The following is a 17,687-nucleotide window of genomic DNA, read 5'->3' on the forward strand; positions in this document are numbered from 1 at the left end:
CAGCATTCTCCTGATGTTGGGAGAAAAGAACCCTTAACTTCTTATGGCTGGGGGCAGTATTGAGTAGCTTGGATGAATAAGGTGCCCAGAGTAAACTGCCTGCTCCTCAGTCCCAGTTGCTAATATATGCATAGTATTAGTATATTTGGATAGAAAACACTCTGAAGTTTCTAAAACTGTTTGAATGATGTCTGTGAGTATAACAGAACTCGTATGGCAGGCAAAAACCTGAGAAATAAATCCAACCAGGAAGTGGGAAATCTGAGGTTGGTCGATTTTCAACTCAGCCACTATTGAAGATACATTGGGATATTGGTCATGTTGCACTTCCTAAGGCTTCCACTAGATGTCAACCGTCTTTAGAAACTTGTTTGAGGCTTCTACTGTAAAGGGGTGCTGAATGAGAGTGGATTGAGTCAGAGGCCTGGCAGAGTGCCAGGAGCTGGTACTCTCTCATTCACATGAGAGGTAGCTCCCGTTCCATTTGCTTTTTCTGAAGACAAAGGAATTTTCCGGTTGGAACATTATTGAAGAATTATGTTAAAAACAGCCTAAAGATTGATTCTATACATCGTTTGACATTTTTCTACGGACTGTAACGGAACTTTTTGACATTTCGTCTGCAACTAGTGAACGCGCTTCGTGAATATTGATTTGTTTACCAAACTCGCTAACAAAAGTAGCTATTTGGACATAAATGATGGACATTATCGAACAAATCAAACATTTATTGTGGAACTGGGATTCCTGGGAGTGCATTCTGATGAAGATCATCAAAGGTAAGTGAATATTTATAATGTTATTTCTGACTTCTGTTGACTGCACAATATGGCGGATATCTTTTTGTCATGATTGGGCTCTGAGCGCCGACCTCAGATTATTGCATGGTTTGCTTTTTCCGTAAAGCTTTTTTGAAATCTGACAGCGGTTGCATTAAGGAGAAGTGGATCTAAAATTCCATGTATAACACTTGTATCTTTGATCAACGTTTATTATGAGTATTTCTGTAAATTGATGTGGCTCTCTGCAAAATCACCGGATGTTTTTGGAACTACTGAACATAACGCGCCAATGTATACTGACATTTTTTGATATAAATATGAACTTTACCGAACAAAACATACATGTATTGTGTAACATGAAGTCCTATGAGTGTCATCTGATGAAGATCATCAAAGGTTAGTGATTATTCTTATCTCTATCTCTGCTTTTTGTGACTCCTGTCTTTGGCTGGGAAAATGGCTGTATTTTTCTGTGATTTGGCGGTGACCTAACATAATCGTTTGTGGTGCTTTCGCTGTAAAGCCTTTTTGAAATCGGACACTGTGGTGGGATTAACAACAAGATTACCTTTAAAATGGTATAAGATACTTGTATGTTTGAGGAATTTTAATTATGAGATTTCTGTTGTTTGAATTTGGCGCCCTGCACTTTCACTGGCTGTTGTCATATCGATCCCGCAGCCATAAGAAGTTGGCAAAGGAGAATCATCCCGTCAGAGACACGGTTCTATTTTTAGAAGATATGCCTCTTGTCACAGTCAATTGTGTTCTTTGATGCGTCAGGGTTCTCTCTTCCACAATTCATGAAACTTATTGTCACAAAAGTCGTAGAGAGGAGACCAAGGCGCAGCGTGATTAATATACATCTTCCCTTTTAATAAATAAGAAGACTGAACAAACTATACAAAATAACAAAACGACTGTGAACGCTAAATGACACGAGTGCAGACATGCAACATCACATAGACAATAACCCACAAACCAAACTGGAAAATGGCAACCTAAATAGGATCCCCAATCAGTGACAACGATAAACAGCTGCCTCTGATTGGGAACCAATCTAGGCCACCATAGACCTACATATGCCTAGACTACACACACACACCTAGACATACAAAAACCCCAGACAATACAAAACAATCATATCCACCCTCGTCACACCCCGACCTGACCAAAATAATACAGAAAACATAGATTACTAAGGTCAGGGCGTGACACTTATGCTGTTTCGGTTCAGTTAGTAGCAGATTTTAGACCAAAACTATCAAAACTTTAGATTTAAAACATTGATTTATTATTGTTAAAAAATTATGCAGTTCGTGTGGACTGCAGAAATTGGCTTGGAAAAAACCCTCAACTCAACAAAGTTAAAACACACTCTGCACATTGAAGACAAACTGAAATAACTTTTTGTTGACTATAAATGTTATCACAAAACTAATACTATGTCATAAATGTTATTGTTCACCATTTCTAAATGGTTCCAGAAAAAAAAGCATCCATCTGTAGATTAGTTATATTAAACCCAACGTACAAGACTGGACTGGAGAGCATCTTGAGTGTTGGGAGAGGGCGAAAGCAAAGCTTGGTTGTGACTCAGCCACAGCCACCGCCAGCCCACCACACTAATTGCATCCGTTGCCTTGCTTCCTCTTTTTCCCTCTGGGACAGCGCAGTTGTCCTGGTCTGTTGTGATAGATCACTGCATTGTGAGAGCTAGAGCCATCTTTCACCAGTGACTATAAACCCCAGTCCCCCTGTCCCCGGCTCATGGTCATCCATCTATCCTCCTGTGGCCGTGGGTGTCTGTACTGTGGCTGTCTCAGGCTCCACTGGGAGGCTGGGTGGCCCCAGGAATAATGACCAGGGGTGCACAGTGACCATCAGCTCTCCCTCTCTTGTCTCATTATGATATGATGAGAGGAGGAGAGGAGAGAGAAGGAGAGGAGATGTGGAAAGTAAAGGTGGAGAAGAATAGAGGAGAAGGAGAGGAGGAGGGGAAAGAGGATAGGAGAAGGAGAGGGGAAGAGAGGTGGAAAGGAGAGGAGGAGAAGGACAGGGGAAGATGAGAGGTGGAGAGGAGAGGAGGAGAAGGAGAGGGGAAGATGAGAGGTGGAGAGGAGAGGAGGAGAAGGAGAGGGGAGGAGGAGAGGTGGAGAGGAGAGGAGAAGGAGAGGGGAGGATGAGAGGTGGAGAGGAGAGGAGGAGAAGGAGAGGGGAAGATGAGAGGTGGAGAGGAGAGGGGAAGATGAGAGGTGGAGAGGAGAGGAGAAGGAGAGGGGAGGATGAGAGGTGGAGAGGAGAGGAGAAGGAGAGGGGAGGATGAGAGGTGGAGAAGGAGAGGGGAGGATAAGAGGTGGAGAGGAGAGGAAGAGAAGGAGAGGGGAAGATGAGAGGTGGAGAGGAGAGGAGAAGGAGAGGGGAAAGAGTTGAGGAGAAGGAGAGGGGAAAGAGGAGAGGAGAAGGAGGGGAAGATGAGAGATGGAGAGGAGAGTTGTCTGTCTCTGAGAAAGGTTTCATTTCAGGAGGTAAAGATGAACATCAGACATGCAACACTGCTCTCGTCACGCAGGCAATTTATTAAAACAATAAAGCCTAGCTCCACTATAACGCTGACAGCTCCACAGGCTGAGACAGGGAGTGGGAAGAGACAGGGAGTGGGAAGAGACAGTGGGGGGAGAGACAGGGAGTGGGAAGAGACAGGGAGTGGGAAGAGACAGTGGGGGAAGAGACAGGGAGTGGGAAGAGACAGGGAGTGGGAAGCGACAGGGAGTGGGAAGAGACAGTGGGGGAAGAGACAAGGGGGAAGAGACAGGGAGTGGGAAGAGACAGGGAGTGGGAAGAGACAGTGGGGGAAGAGACAGTGGGGGAAGAGACAGGGAGTGGGAAGAGACAGGGAGTGGGAAGAGACAGGGAGTGGGAAGAGACAGGGAGTGGGAAGAGACAGTGGGGGAAGAGACAGGGAGTGGGAAGAGACAGGGAGTGGGAAGAGACAGGGAGTGGGAAGAGACAGTGGGGGAAGAGACAAGGAGTGGGAAGAGACAGGGAGTGGGAAGAGACAGTGGGGGAAGAGACAGGGAGTGGGAAGAGACAGGGAGTGGGAAGAGACAGTGGGGGAAGAGACAGGGAGTGGGAAGAGACAGGGAGTGGGAAGAGACAGGGAGTGGGAAGAGACAGTGGGGGAAGAGACAGGGAGTGGGAAGAGACAGGGAGTGGGAAGAGACAGGGAGTGGGAAGAGACAGTGGGGGAAGAGACAGGGGGGGAAGAGACAGGGAGTGGGAAGAGACAGGGAGTGGGAAGAGACAGTGGGGGAAGAGACAGGGAGTGGGAGACAGGGAGGGGGACATCTCAGTGAAATGAACAAAATCAATTGTATTTTATGTTACCTCCATTGAACTCTGCGGCTGGAATTAATTGGTTTCTCTTTAAGTCAGACACACTCATATATTTCATCATTATCTTAAACAATGCCAAAATGGACGACGACTGTCGTTTTAGCTGCTCTTCTTCCTCCCTCTCCTCCCCTGTCGTCTGGAGTATATGGGCAGCTGACTCAAATGGCACCATATTCTCTATATCCCTATGGGAACTGGTCAAAAGTAGTGCATTATATAGTGAATACAGTAGAATTACATTTGGGACACAGTCAGTGGCAACTTGGATTTAAGAAGGCATCACCCAGTCTATTTGGACACATCACCCAGTCTGTCCCGCCCATCAAAATGACAAACATGACAAAGGGTCTGTACTCAATCCATCTATCTTAAAACACTCTGACACTCTCCATCCACCACTATGATATCACTGCTTCCATCCATAACACAGGGCCTAAATTGGATAATGAATCTCTCTTCTCTGAAATACGCTAGATGGGTAATTTGTTGGTTAAATGATGAGTTGGGCAGGCACGTATTGGATGAGCTGAGAGTTGTTGAGTTGTTGCTATTGCCATTTCAATCGCTACAATATAGTCTGATAGAGATAGAGACTATTATCATGTAGGCTGAGACCTCTATCACATTTCTTTGGGACAGTAGAACTGATTGTAAGAGTCCAAGCGAGCATGAAACACTATAGTCTATACTCTGATGCAGCACCAAAGAGAATGTTCTGGGCCGACACACTAACAATCAACGAGATGTAATGAAAGCACTGTCCACTGACCCATGTTGTGTAGACTGCATACTGCACTGTTAGCTAAATCTTGTCCCGCAGCTATATTCTTCCCCTTGGATAAACTAGTACATGGTCAACCCGGGCCCCTGGACTGTATACAATACAAAGTCTCATTAGAATAAGGAGAGGGGAGTTCCAAGAGGGGGGTTGAAATGGTGGATTGCAACAGTATTCATGGATGCCAAGGGAATCCAGGATTCCCCCCAAAAGTGACAAATAAAAAAATATTATTGAATTACTTATATCTTTCGTCTCTGTGTTTCATAATTTTCCTTCAATTTGCCTAGAGGCTGAATGTATCTCACCGGAGAAAGCATCCAAACAAGCGAAACAGCGCCCCCTCTGTCTTTGTATGTGTAGGCCATCTATCCGATGCTGTCTGGTCAAAAAGAGTTTGACAGTTGCCAACCGTAATATTGAATGAAAGGGAAGCCAACGAGCATTTTTGGCTTCCCTTGATACATTTTTTAAATAAAATAATAGCCAATCAGCGTTGAGCTAAACTGAGTAAGCTCAACTGTGAATGGTCCTGGCACACCAAAAAAAGTGTCAAGGGAAGCCAGTTTGGATTTGGCTTCACACCAATCACATCAAATTGAGAGCAAAATGTAATTGACAGAAACAACTTGAATTGCTGCATCTCATTGTGTTGTTGTCCTCTAGTGGCTAGCTACAGTAGCTAGTCAAAATGTATCCTTTGCTAAATTAGCCATGGCTAGAGATAGGGATTTGGACTTGTGGTTTTACTTAATTCTCCGTACTGGCCAATGATTATAACAGCGATTCTGATGCAACCATAAATTCATACATTGTGCCCCTGGCCAAAGAGGATGGAAGTTCAATAGGTAGCTAGATGTAGAAGGCTAATGTTAACTAGCTAACGTTGCCCATGAAAGGAAGTTAGGGTAGCAAACAAACAAAACAAAATCAAAGCGTGTATTGTATGAGAGTCATAGACCGTTTCATCAACATGAAAGAGAGAAGGATGGCATTGATGTTTCAACAAGTTCTTTCTACTTGTAAGTGTACACACAAACACATACACAAAAAGCATATGTGATTTGATGATGTTGAAGTTGAAATGGGGCTGGAATAGTGGAGGCAGCTCCTGTTTTCTTTGGGACCTGCAGTAACTCTCCGTGGTTCTAAATCAATAGTTGTTCAGTAGTCCGAAAATGTGGGACACATTAACTTGCTTGACCATGCTGTAGGTCATGTAACTTTGTTACATGCAATATGCTTTGTGGACTTCACCGGACAGAGGTTGCTCTCTGGTTTTGTGATGAAACAAATGTGTTGTTGAATTTCTTTTGCCACTGTCTTCTTATTGTCTCAGCCTTAGGACTATACATCACAGTCGCAAGACAGTTAACTAAAAGGTTATAGAGCAAACAACGCAATTATCACAACACATAGATTGTAATATTTTTTTATTTCTGGCTTGGCTTCCACAGTGATTTTATCCACGCATCGTTACAGGATCATAATTAATCACATGCGGCTAAAAGGCTTGTTCACATTTCAAGGACCGCAAGGCTACTGTTGGACCTGGGCCTTCCCCATGCCTCGATTGGGCCGAGGAGCTGCCTGCACACTAAACTCTGACAAGACACTTCCTAAGAGATCTGGTCAATAAAAGGAGTCTAATCTAGTGCCTATCACCTACTTAGAGGAATCAATCACAATACTCCTGTTATTGGTCTGTATTATGGAAAACATACGTTTCTGACATTTTCTCCATTGAGGAAGCATTTTAGTCTAGGACTAGACTTAATCTGTGTCCGGGAAACCTGCACAGAAAAAAATGACATGTGTGCTGTAGCCAACTTCTATGGCTAAATAAATGTGTAAATAACCTTAACGATTGTGTGAATGGCAACATTTTGTATACTCCTTACTGGCATCAGGCCTACAACTGCCATTCTGAAACCAATTAATATAACACTGAATATGCAAGAAGTAAGAAAACATTTAATGGGTAACAATAAATACAACTTACCGAGTTGATCCTGCTGCATCAACGCAGGTGTGTAAAACACAAACCCAGGACGGTGAAACCGCTGTTTCAATGTAACGCCATCCAATAAATTCATGAGCAAAACGAAAACAAATATCAACAGTTATTTGGAGAGGCAGGTCTTATTTTCCCCCTGATGTAAAATGAATCAATAGGCTAGCACACACACACACACACCACACACACACACACACACACACACACACACACACACACACACACACACACACACACACACACACACACACACACACACACACACACACACACACACACACACACACACACACACACACACACACACACACACACAGCAGGAAAAACTACTTACTCTTCATTTGAGCTGTATGTAATTAATCTCTGGCGTGGGACGGCAGGCTGTCTGGCTGGCTGACTGACTGGCTGGCTGGCTGCAGACTTACTTCTCCAAACTAAGTGTGGAAACAGTGTGATTACTAGCGCGGTGTTATTTATAAATTGAACGCAGATTGGAGGAGCGGAGACGAGAGCTGCAGAGAGACTTCACGTCAACGTAATTACACCACTGGCCCAAAGGCAGATATTTTACAGTACACTGCAGTAAATTCAGCTCCCCACTGCTGAATTGACCACAAGAGAAAATAAAATGTTTTTCATTGCTGGGTAAAGTTGAAACTTTCCCATGGCCATTGTTATGAATCCCATTGCCACTGTCATTGATCTATAGTTCTGTCCAAAATGGCACCCTATTCCCTACAGTGCACTACTTTGGGCCTTATGTGCCCAGGTCAAAAGTAGTGCATTATAATGAGAATAGGGTGCCATTGGGACGCAGATATTTAACGTCTCTATGACAAGGGCTTGAATCTACCTGAGAGTTGTTGACTCATATAAAAGACCATTGAGGATAAAATACTCTATTGCTGTCCTTTGTATTGTTAGTGATACTGAGTCTTAACGATAGTCCCTAACGGAATCATGTAGATGGAATATACAATAATTAACATGGGATAGATTTGGAAGCTATCCAAGCCCCAAAGAACATCTGGACGATATTTGTTGTGGTGCTATTTAGCATAGTGTCATATCATAGGCCAATGACATTGAGATGACATCAGGAGGGGTGTTAGTGTCAGACCAGAGGTGTGTGTGCGTGCATGCATACGTGCGCGCGTGTGTGATACAGAAATCCCAACATGGAGATTGATTATCTGGCTAACCATGCTTTATAGTAGCTCCGGTTAAACATATTATTGTATCTCTCTCAAGCTGTAAATAGCAGGAAATCCTCCACACCCACCCTTTCATCTGGGGTAACTTTAAAAAGAGACACAGACACCGGTATGCCACATTATCAAAGCCTTGTCTTGTGTTGGTCTGGACTGATGTTGCTCTTTGGTCTGTGCTCGATACTAACCATAATTCAGTCAAACATCTCCTCTACACAGTCTGTGCCCCAAATAGCACCCTATTCCCTATATGGTACACTACTTTTGATCAGGGCTCATAGGGCTCTATTCAAAAGCAGCACACTATGTAGGGAATAGGGTGCCATTTGGTACACAAACACAGAAAAGACTGTCCTGAATGGAACAAACCTGTTTATTGTTTAGATTGATAAAACCAAGAGCTACAACGTCTGATTTAATTAGCCTTGTAGGACAATGGAAGCATGGCTGGTGTAATGGATAGCTGTGACCCACCTGGTCACTAAATCTTTGCTACCGTGAGATATGCCTCTTAATAATTCAGACGGTTAATGAATGCAGTGTGGGTGAAGGGATGTGGAGAGAGAGAGAGACTACTAGAGAGAAAGAGACAGAGAGAGGGAAAGAGAGAGGGAGAAGGGTTGAGAGAGCACTACATCCACAAAGAGAATGATATGCAATGACTAAGACAATTCAAAGCTCCAAATCCAGAAAACAGAGGTGACATTCAGCCTTATAACCAAGTTATCATCCAACCTCGCCCACGTCTCCCAGGGGATGAGTAAAGCATACCATTAACCTTTGAAAAAAATGCTTCCAAGCATGGTCATAACTTTACTTGTAATTTTTTGCTTTACCTCATTACTTTAAATGGGCACAATTAAACATCTGAGACTTCCTGCTGCCTTATTGGGGCTGCGTCCGAAATGTCACCATAGTCCCTATATATTGCATCCTGGACTCAGGTCAAAAGTAGTGCATTATATAGGGTGTCATTTCAGACACGGTCTGGAACACTAACTCTGTCTGACAGAAACGCACTGGAGGGCAGACAGACAGACACTGGGGGGCAGACAGACAGACACTGGGGGGCAGACAGACAGACACTGGGGGGCAGACAACAGACACTGGGGGCAGACAGACAGACAAAGGCTGGGGGGCAGACAGACACTGAGAGACAGACAGACAGACAGACACTGGGGGGCAGACAGAAAGACACTGGGGGGCAGACAGAAAGACACTGGGGGGCAGACAGACAGACACTGGGGGGCAGACAGATAGACAGACACATGCTGGGGGCAGACAGACAAACATCCACCGGTGAGCAGACAGACAGACAGACAGACAGACAGACAGACAGACAGACAGACAGACAGACAGACACTGGGGGGCAGACACACACTAGAGGGCAGACAGACAGACACATGCTGGGGGGCAGACAGACAGACAGACAGACAGACACAGAGGGGCAAACAGACACTGGGGGGCAAACAGACACTGGGGAAGACAGACAGACAGACACATGCTGGGGGGGGGGGGGGGGGCAGACAGACAAACATACACTGGGGGGCAGATAGACAGACACACACCAGTGGGCAGACAAACAGACAGACACACACACACACTGGGGAGCAGACAGACACTGGGGGGGAGACAGACAGACATGCACTCAGGGGCAGACCGAGACACACACTGGGGGCAGACAAACACTAGGGGGCAGACAGACAGACAGACAGACACTGGGGGAAGACAGACAGACAGACAGACACATGCTGGGGGGGGGGGCAGACAGACAAACATACACTGGGGGGCAGATAGACAGACACACACCAGTGGGCAGACAAACAGACAGACACACACACACACTGGGGAGCAGACAGACACTGGGGGGGAGACAGACAGACATGCACTCAGGGGCAGACCGAGACACACACTGGGGGCAGACAAACACTAGGGGGCAGACAGAAAGACAGACAGACACTGGGGGGAAGACAGACAGACAGACACTGGGGGGAAGACAGACAGACAGACAGGCAGGCAGACAGACACTGGAGGGCAGACAGTCAGACACACACTAGGGGGCTGACAGACAGAGACAGACATTGGAGGGCAGACAGACAGACACACACTGGGGGCAGACAGACAGACACACACTAGGGGGCAGACAGACAGACACATGCTGGGGGCAGACAGACAAACATACACTGGGGGGCAGACAGACAAACATACACTGGGGGGCAGACAGACAGACAGACAGACAGACACCGGTGAGCAGACAGACACAGACAGACAGACAGACAGACAGACAGACAGATCGAAAGACAGACTCTGGGTGACAGACAGCCAGACACTGGGGGGCAGACACAGACACTGGGGGGCAGACAGACAGATAGAAACTGGGTGGCAGACAGACAGAAACTGGGTGGCAGACAGACAGACAGAAACTGGGGGGCAGACACAGACATACAGAAACTGGGGGGGGCAGACAGACACTGGGTGGCAGACAGACACTGGGGGACAGACAGACAGACACTGAGGGGGGACAGACAGACAGAAACTGGGGGGCAGACAGACAGACACGGGGGGGGGGGCAGAAAGACAGACAGACACTGGGGGGGCAGACAGACAGATACTGGGGGGCAGGCAGACAGATATTGGGGGGCAGGCAGACAGACAGACACTGGGGGGCAGACAGACAGACAGACAGACAGACAGACAGACAGACAGACACTGGGGGCAGACAGACAGACAGACAGACAGACACTGGGGGGCAGACAGACAGACACTGGGGAAGGGAGGCAATTAATCAGCATGGTGGGGAACATAATAACAAACAACTGACAGAATAATAAAACATTGATTTTGCACCATAACAAAGGACATTACATTTCAAGCACTCTCTGGGCTGTTCAGGCAATGTTACCTGAGGGAAACAAAACAAAAACGATTTTGGATTGTTTATTTTTTGGAAAGCAAAAACCCAATGTGATGCACCCAGCAAAACGTTACAATGTCTTTCTGTGTCCTGTCTCCTGTGGGTATTTCTTATCATCAGGCAAACACTGTGGCTGACCATACCAGGGTGTCATGTGGAGAGTCCTGCCCTGCTCTGAGAGGCTTAACGATGGAGGGTTCTTATACAGGATTACCTTCCTGCAGTCTGCCTTAAACCCAGGACTTGTCCTGGGGTGGGGGAGAGCCTCCAGGACTCCGCCTGACGTAGGATCACATTGTTGGGCCACATGGCTGTGTGGCGCAGAGCTGGGGTGGTGGAGGTTCTGGGGGGGTTAGTTACTGTAGGTAGGAAAGGCTTTAGGGGAGGCAGGACACAGACAGGGTTACACAGAAACAGGTCTCCGTGAGAGGCTCCACTGACTCCCCACCAGGGCTGGATTTGAGGCCTAAGCTCCCTGATGCTATGTGACCAGCCTCAGCCAGGCTGGCTGTTATCTCAACAAACAGAAGAGGCTCTGCTGGTATGACCAGCTAGCACGGAGAGTGTGCTGCATGGGGCCGGCTATACTGCTGTACTGCCAAAATGCATGGGGCTCTATAGGCCAGGGGCCACTCCCACACACTGCTGGCCCTTGCTACAGCTAAACCATAAGGGAATCACAACCCCCCTGCTACAGCTAAACCATAAGGGAATCACAACCACCCTGCTACAGCTAAACCATAAGGGAATCACAACCACCCTGCTACAGCTAAACCATAAGGGAATCACAACCACCCTGCTACAGCTAAACCATAAGGGAATCACAACCACCCTGCTACAGCTAAACCATAAGGGAATCACAACCACCCTGCTACAGCTAAACCATAAGGGAATCACAACCCCCCTGCTACAGCTAAACCATAAGGGAATCACAACCACCCTGCTACAGCTAAACCATAAGGGAATCACAACCCCCCTGCTACAGCTAAACCATAAGGGAATCACAACCACCCTGCTACAGCTAAACCATAAGGGAATCACAACCACCCTGCTACAGCTAAACCATAAGGGAATCACAACCACCCTGCTACAGCTAAACCATAAGGGAATCACAACCACCCTGCTACAGCTAAACCATAAGGGAATCACAACCACCCTGCTACAGCTAAACCATAAGGGAATCACAACCACCCTGCTACAGCTAAACCATAAGGGAATCACAACCACCCTGCTACAGCTAAACCATAAGGGAATCACAACCACCCTGCTACAGTAAGTCTACAGTAAGTGAATATCAACACATGTCTGGTCAGAGAGAACCTCAGGTCATCACATAACGTAGAGCTATGAATCAGAGTTTTGACCTTTCCTCCCTCATGGGCCATACTGGTCCTACTGATGGTCCTACTGATGGTCCTACTGATGGTCCTACTGATGATCTTACTGATGGTCCTACTGATGGTCTACTGATGATCCTACTGATGGTCTTACTGATGGTCCTACTGATGGCCCTACTGATGGTCCTACTGATGGTCCTACTGATGGTCCTACTGATGGTCTACTGATGATCCTACTGATGGTCCTACTGATGATCCTACTGATGGTCTACTGATGATCCTACTGATGGTCCTACTGATGATCCTACTGATGGTCTACTGATGATCCTACTGATGATCCTACTGATGATCCTACTGATGATCCTACTGATGGTCCTACTGATGATCCTACTGATGGTCCTACTGATGATCCTACTGATGGTCCTACTGATGATCCTACTGATGGTCTACTGATGATCCTACTGATGGTCCTACTGATGGTCCTACTGATGGTCCTACTGATGGTCTTACTGATGGTCTTACTGATGATCCTACTGATGGTCTACTGATGATCCTACTGATGGTCCTACTGATGATCCGACTGATGGTCTACTGATGATCCTACTGATGGTCCTACTGATGATCCGACTGATGGTCTACTGATGATCCTACTGATGGTCCTACTGATGATCCTACTGATGGTCTACTGATGATCCTACTGATGGTCCTACTGATGGTCCTACTGATGGTCCTACTGATGGTCCTACTGATGATCCTACTGATGGTCTTACTGATGATCCTACTGATGGTCTACTGATGATCCTACTGATGGTCTACTGATGGTCCTACTGATGGTCTTACTGATGGTCTACTGATGATCCTACTGATTGTCTACTGATGATCCTACTGATGGTCCTACTGATGGTCTACTGATGATCCTACTGATGATCCTACTGATGGTCTTACTGATGGCCCTACTGATGATCCTACTGATGATCCTACTGATGGTCTTACTGATGGCCCTACTGATGATCCTACTGATGATCCTACTGATGGTCTTACTGATGGCCCTACTGATGGTCCTACTGATGGTCCTACTGATGGCCCTACTGATGATCCTACTGATGGTCCTACTGATGGTCTACTGATGATCCTACTGATGGTCCTACTTATGATCCTACTGATGGTCTACTGATGGTCTACTGATGGTCCTACTGATGGTCTTACTGATGGTCCTACTGATGGTCTACTGATGGTCCTACTGATGGTCCTACTGGGTAAGGCACCATGGATGTGTCCCAAATGGCACTGTGTTCCCTATATAGCACACAACAACAGAGCAGTGGAAGGATGGAAGGACATTATCGGTGTGTTATCATTGTGACCTTTCTGGTCCACAACCTGGACCAGTGTGCGTCTTCACCTTGACGTCATAAGGGTAAGGCTGCCAAAACAGGCCTGAAATGAATTACTTACAATCAAAGATACCCCCCAAAAAAATGATACTTTAGAAAAAGTGAATTGTCCCAATTCAAAGTAACTCTCCCAATGCATACAGTGTCAGTGGGAGATGACAAGCAGTTGTGCACATACTGTAATTGCCGCCCCTGGCAACTATTACTATGGGTAAACACAAGCAACAAACCCCCTTAGACAGAAGAAATACGATGAGAAAGGAACACTCATGTTCTGCCTAAAGCAGTGACTAGGCCTATAACTGTCACCAACCATAACGGTGAGCAGCATCTCTAGCTAGTCAAGTAGAATTGATAGATGGGAATTTAAAGATAGCAGAAATCCTGACATTGTTCCATTTAACAGTAGCAGCCAAATCGCAACCTGACACACACACACAGACACACGCACACACACACATGCACACACTCACGCACACACAAAGAAATGTCAGACCCTTCAGAGAGGGCCTTGTGACTCCGTCTCCCCAGAATGACTGGCCACCCAGGTCAGCCCTAATAATAGTCAGTCTATTCACTCGGTCAGACCAGAATATTTGTGTTAGCATGCACCGCCGTCCTCGCTATCTGTGTAGTCTATGTGTCCACAGAGATAAGTCAAACAGCAGTGCTGTACTGTGATAATACATCTCACCTCACACTGTGGCCAAGGTTGGAGCAATGCACAAATCTGTTGCCTCTACCGTCCTTGAGACAGATTCCCACAACAAACCCCATAGGTCAGAGACACAGCTAATACATTAGGGAATAACGAGTCAGACTGACGGAGAGAGAAAGAGAGAAAGGAGAGCTACTGTACAAAAGGACAAGGTGAATAACCCTCTCAGAAGCCATTAGCTCCAGCTTCCCACTGACAGACTCTTAAGGCTGTGAACCCTTCCAGGTACTTCCAGGTCGTTACAACTCCTACTCAGCCAGATCCTTCAGTGTCTGCACTCCAAATGGCCCCATATTCCCTATATAGTGCACTACTTTTAACCAGGGCCCATAGACATCGTTTAGTATGTAAGGAACAGGGTTTCATTTGGGGCGTAATCAGTGCCACTGTCGCCTCCCTCATCTCAGAATATCGGTGGAAATTCAAGCGTTGAACCTGGTTGGAGGCTCATTGATTGTGTGGTTATTAAAACGTCTTGATGGTGTAATGACAGCTCTGTCAGGAGGTAGGTTCTGTCACAGACAGACAGCACAAAAAGCTGTCATGTCCCCCTAGGCTACATTATTATTTATTCTCCTATTAGAATACATTAGCATGATATGATCCAAATGGGCTGGCTGGCTATGTTGCTTTAGCATGAAGGGTGGATTATAAAGCACATCAAGATAGGGGTTTAGAATGAGGGACCGTCACTAGTCAATGTCTAGTTACTTACCCATTATATAGGCCTAATGTCGCAACCTAGAACCAAATCGTGTTAGCGCCAGCTAGCTAACTAACTATTACAATTAGCTAACTAGCTAACTGTCTTTATATTTATTGACATGTAGATGTATGTTTATGTTCGTCACCAGAGATGAAATATTATTAAAAAAGCCAATAAAGGACCCACACACTATTCACACTCTTAACATCCATACCCTCACTATTCCACTAGCAGAGCACTTACACTGTAGCAGGGATTTCAACTGTATTCATTTACATTGATAATTAGCCACATAAGCTCAAAGGACAGGACACAATAAATTCACAGTAGAGCTCTTAGCATTGTTTTACATTAAGCATGATTTAACCCTGCTGTTAAGCAGTGTTGGGATTAGTTATTTGGAAAGTAAACAAAAGTAACATGTTATTTGACAATATTACTTTGTGTGGAAAGTAAAGCGTTATATTTAAGCAATAAGGCCCGAGGAGGTGTGGTATATGGCCAATGGCTGTTCTTATGCACGACGCAAGGCGGAGTTACTTGACACAGCCCTTAGCCGTGGTATATTGGCCATATATCACAAACCCCCGAGGTGCCTTATTGCTATTATAAACTGGTTACCAATGTAATTAGAGCAGTAAAAATCTATATTGTGTCATACCTGGGGTATACAGTCGTGGCCAAACGTTTTGAGAATGACACAAATATTAATTTCCACAAAGTTTACTCCTTCAGTGTCTTTAAATATTTTTGTAAGATGTTACTATGGAATATTGAAGTATAATTACAAGCATTTCATAAGTGTCAAAGGCTTTTATTGACAATTACATGAAGTTGATGCAAAGAGTCAATATTTGTAGTGTTGACCCTTTTTTTCAAGACCTCTGCAATCCACCCTGGCATGCTGTCAATTAACTTCTGGGCCACATCCTGACTGATGGCAACCCATTCTTGCATAATCAATGCTTGGAGTTTGTCAGAATTTGTGGGGTTTTGTTTGTCCAATCGCCTCTTGAGGATTGACCACAAGTTCTCAATGGGATTAAGGTCTGGGGAGTTTCCTGACCATGGACCCAAAATATCGATGTTTTGTTCCCCGAGCCACTTAGTTATCACTTTTGCCTTATGGCAAGGTGCTCCATCATTCTGGAAAAGGCATTGTTGTTCTATTTAACCCTCTGGAGCCATCATGGTTTTGTATGTGTTTATTGTTGTCAGTTGTCTCGTTTATGTGATTCTGGATTTTTGTTCTCCTTGTAAAGTTACTATTATTACTCATCTCTGTGTCCTGCGCCTGACTCCGCCTTACCCACATCACCTAGACTCTGACAAAACCAAACATCTGTACAGATTTCTTATCTTTTCATTCAAAATCTTTCTCTCAAGCCGCCAGTTCTGGTTATAGAGCGTACAAACATGAACCTATAGAGATGTATAGAGGGCACACTTGCCACTAGACAGGAAAGCCCTCGATTGGCTTTGCTATCAAAGAAGCGATCAATGGCAAAGATCAGAGGTGTGCCCTCTATACATTTCTATGGACAGCAGCTGTCATGACATTTCTCCAAACAGCCTTTCTCCACTCACTCGAGAACTTAATGAGGAAACAAGTCAAGATCCGATCATGGAAACACCCGTCCCGGTAGAGATATGATTCTGAAAGTAACGCAGGCGTTGTTTGACAAAGTAACTGTAACAATATTACCCAATTTGAAAAAGTAACACGTTACTTTACTCCGTTACTCATAAAAGTAACCCGATTACGTTACGTGTTACTTTTGAAACGCGTAACCCCCAACACTGCTGCTAAGGCATGAGGTTGTGAGGCATGAGGCAAGAGACCACTGGGAAACAGCCTTGTTGACACAACTTATTATATATTACAAATGAAATAGGTAAAGGCTAAATGAAGGAAAACTGCTGTAGACATACGGTGTTCTGGGGAACATTAACCTGTACACAATTCTTTTAGAATAACTTAGCCGGTTACAGAGAACACAAACACGGTATATGGTTATTTCACAGCTACAGAATTGGGTAAATTATTATTGAAGACTAGAGAGTGTAGTTGTTACATCACCCCCATAGGCCTGCTGAGACTGTCTGGTCATTAATGGACCTCTTCTTCCATCAAACTGAGCTGATTCCTTTCACCATTCATCAGTCCTGACTGACCAACTGACCGACTTACATTGCACTCCTACTTTGCCATTGGTGTCAGTTTGATTCAATAGCCAATCCTCTCTCTATTAACCGCGGGTTAAGATGTACAAGGTGTGTGTACAAGGTTAAACCAAATGATTAATTAAAAGTCTGACACATGCAGAACACTTTGTGCAGTACTCTGTCCATCCTTGAAGCTAGCTAACAAAAGTAGCGAAGTCAATGAGCAATCACATTTCAGAGGCAGAATGATTCAGAGCTAGTGTGTGCA

The 17,687-nt window shown here is 45.3% G+C and overlaps 1 protein-coding gene across 6 annotated transcripts in view; it reads right to left on the reverse strand.

Moving 5' to 3' along the window:
* LOC129837593 (oxidation resistance protein 1-like) overlaps positions 1–17,687 on the reverse strand; it is a 215,484-nt gene that overhangs the window by 85,812 nt on the left and 111,985 nt on the right. The gene's annotated exons all lie outside the window — the stretch shown is intronic.

This window comes from Salvelinus fontinalis, chromosome 38, assembly GCF_029448725.1.
Source record: "Salvelinus fontinalis isolate EN_2023a chromosome 38, ASM2944872v1, whole genome shotgun sequence".
Lineage (NCBI taxonomy): Eukaryota > Metazoa > Chordata > Actinopteri > Salmoniformes > Salmonidae > Salvelinus > Salvelinus fontinalis.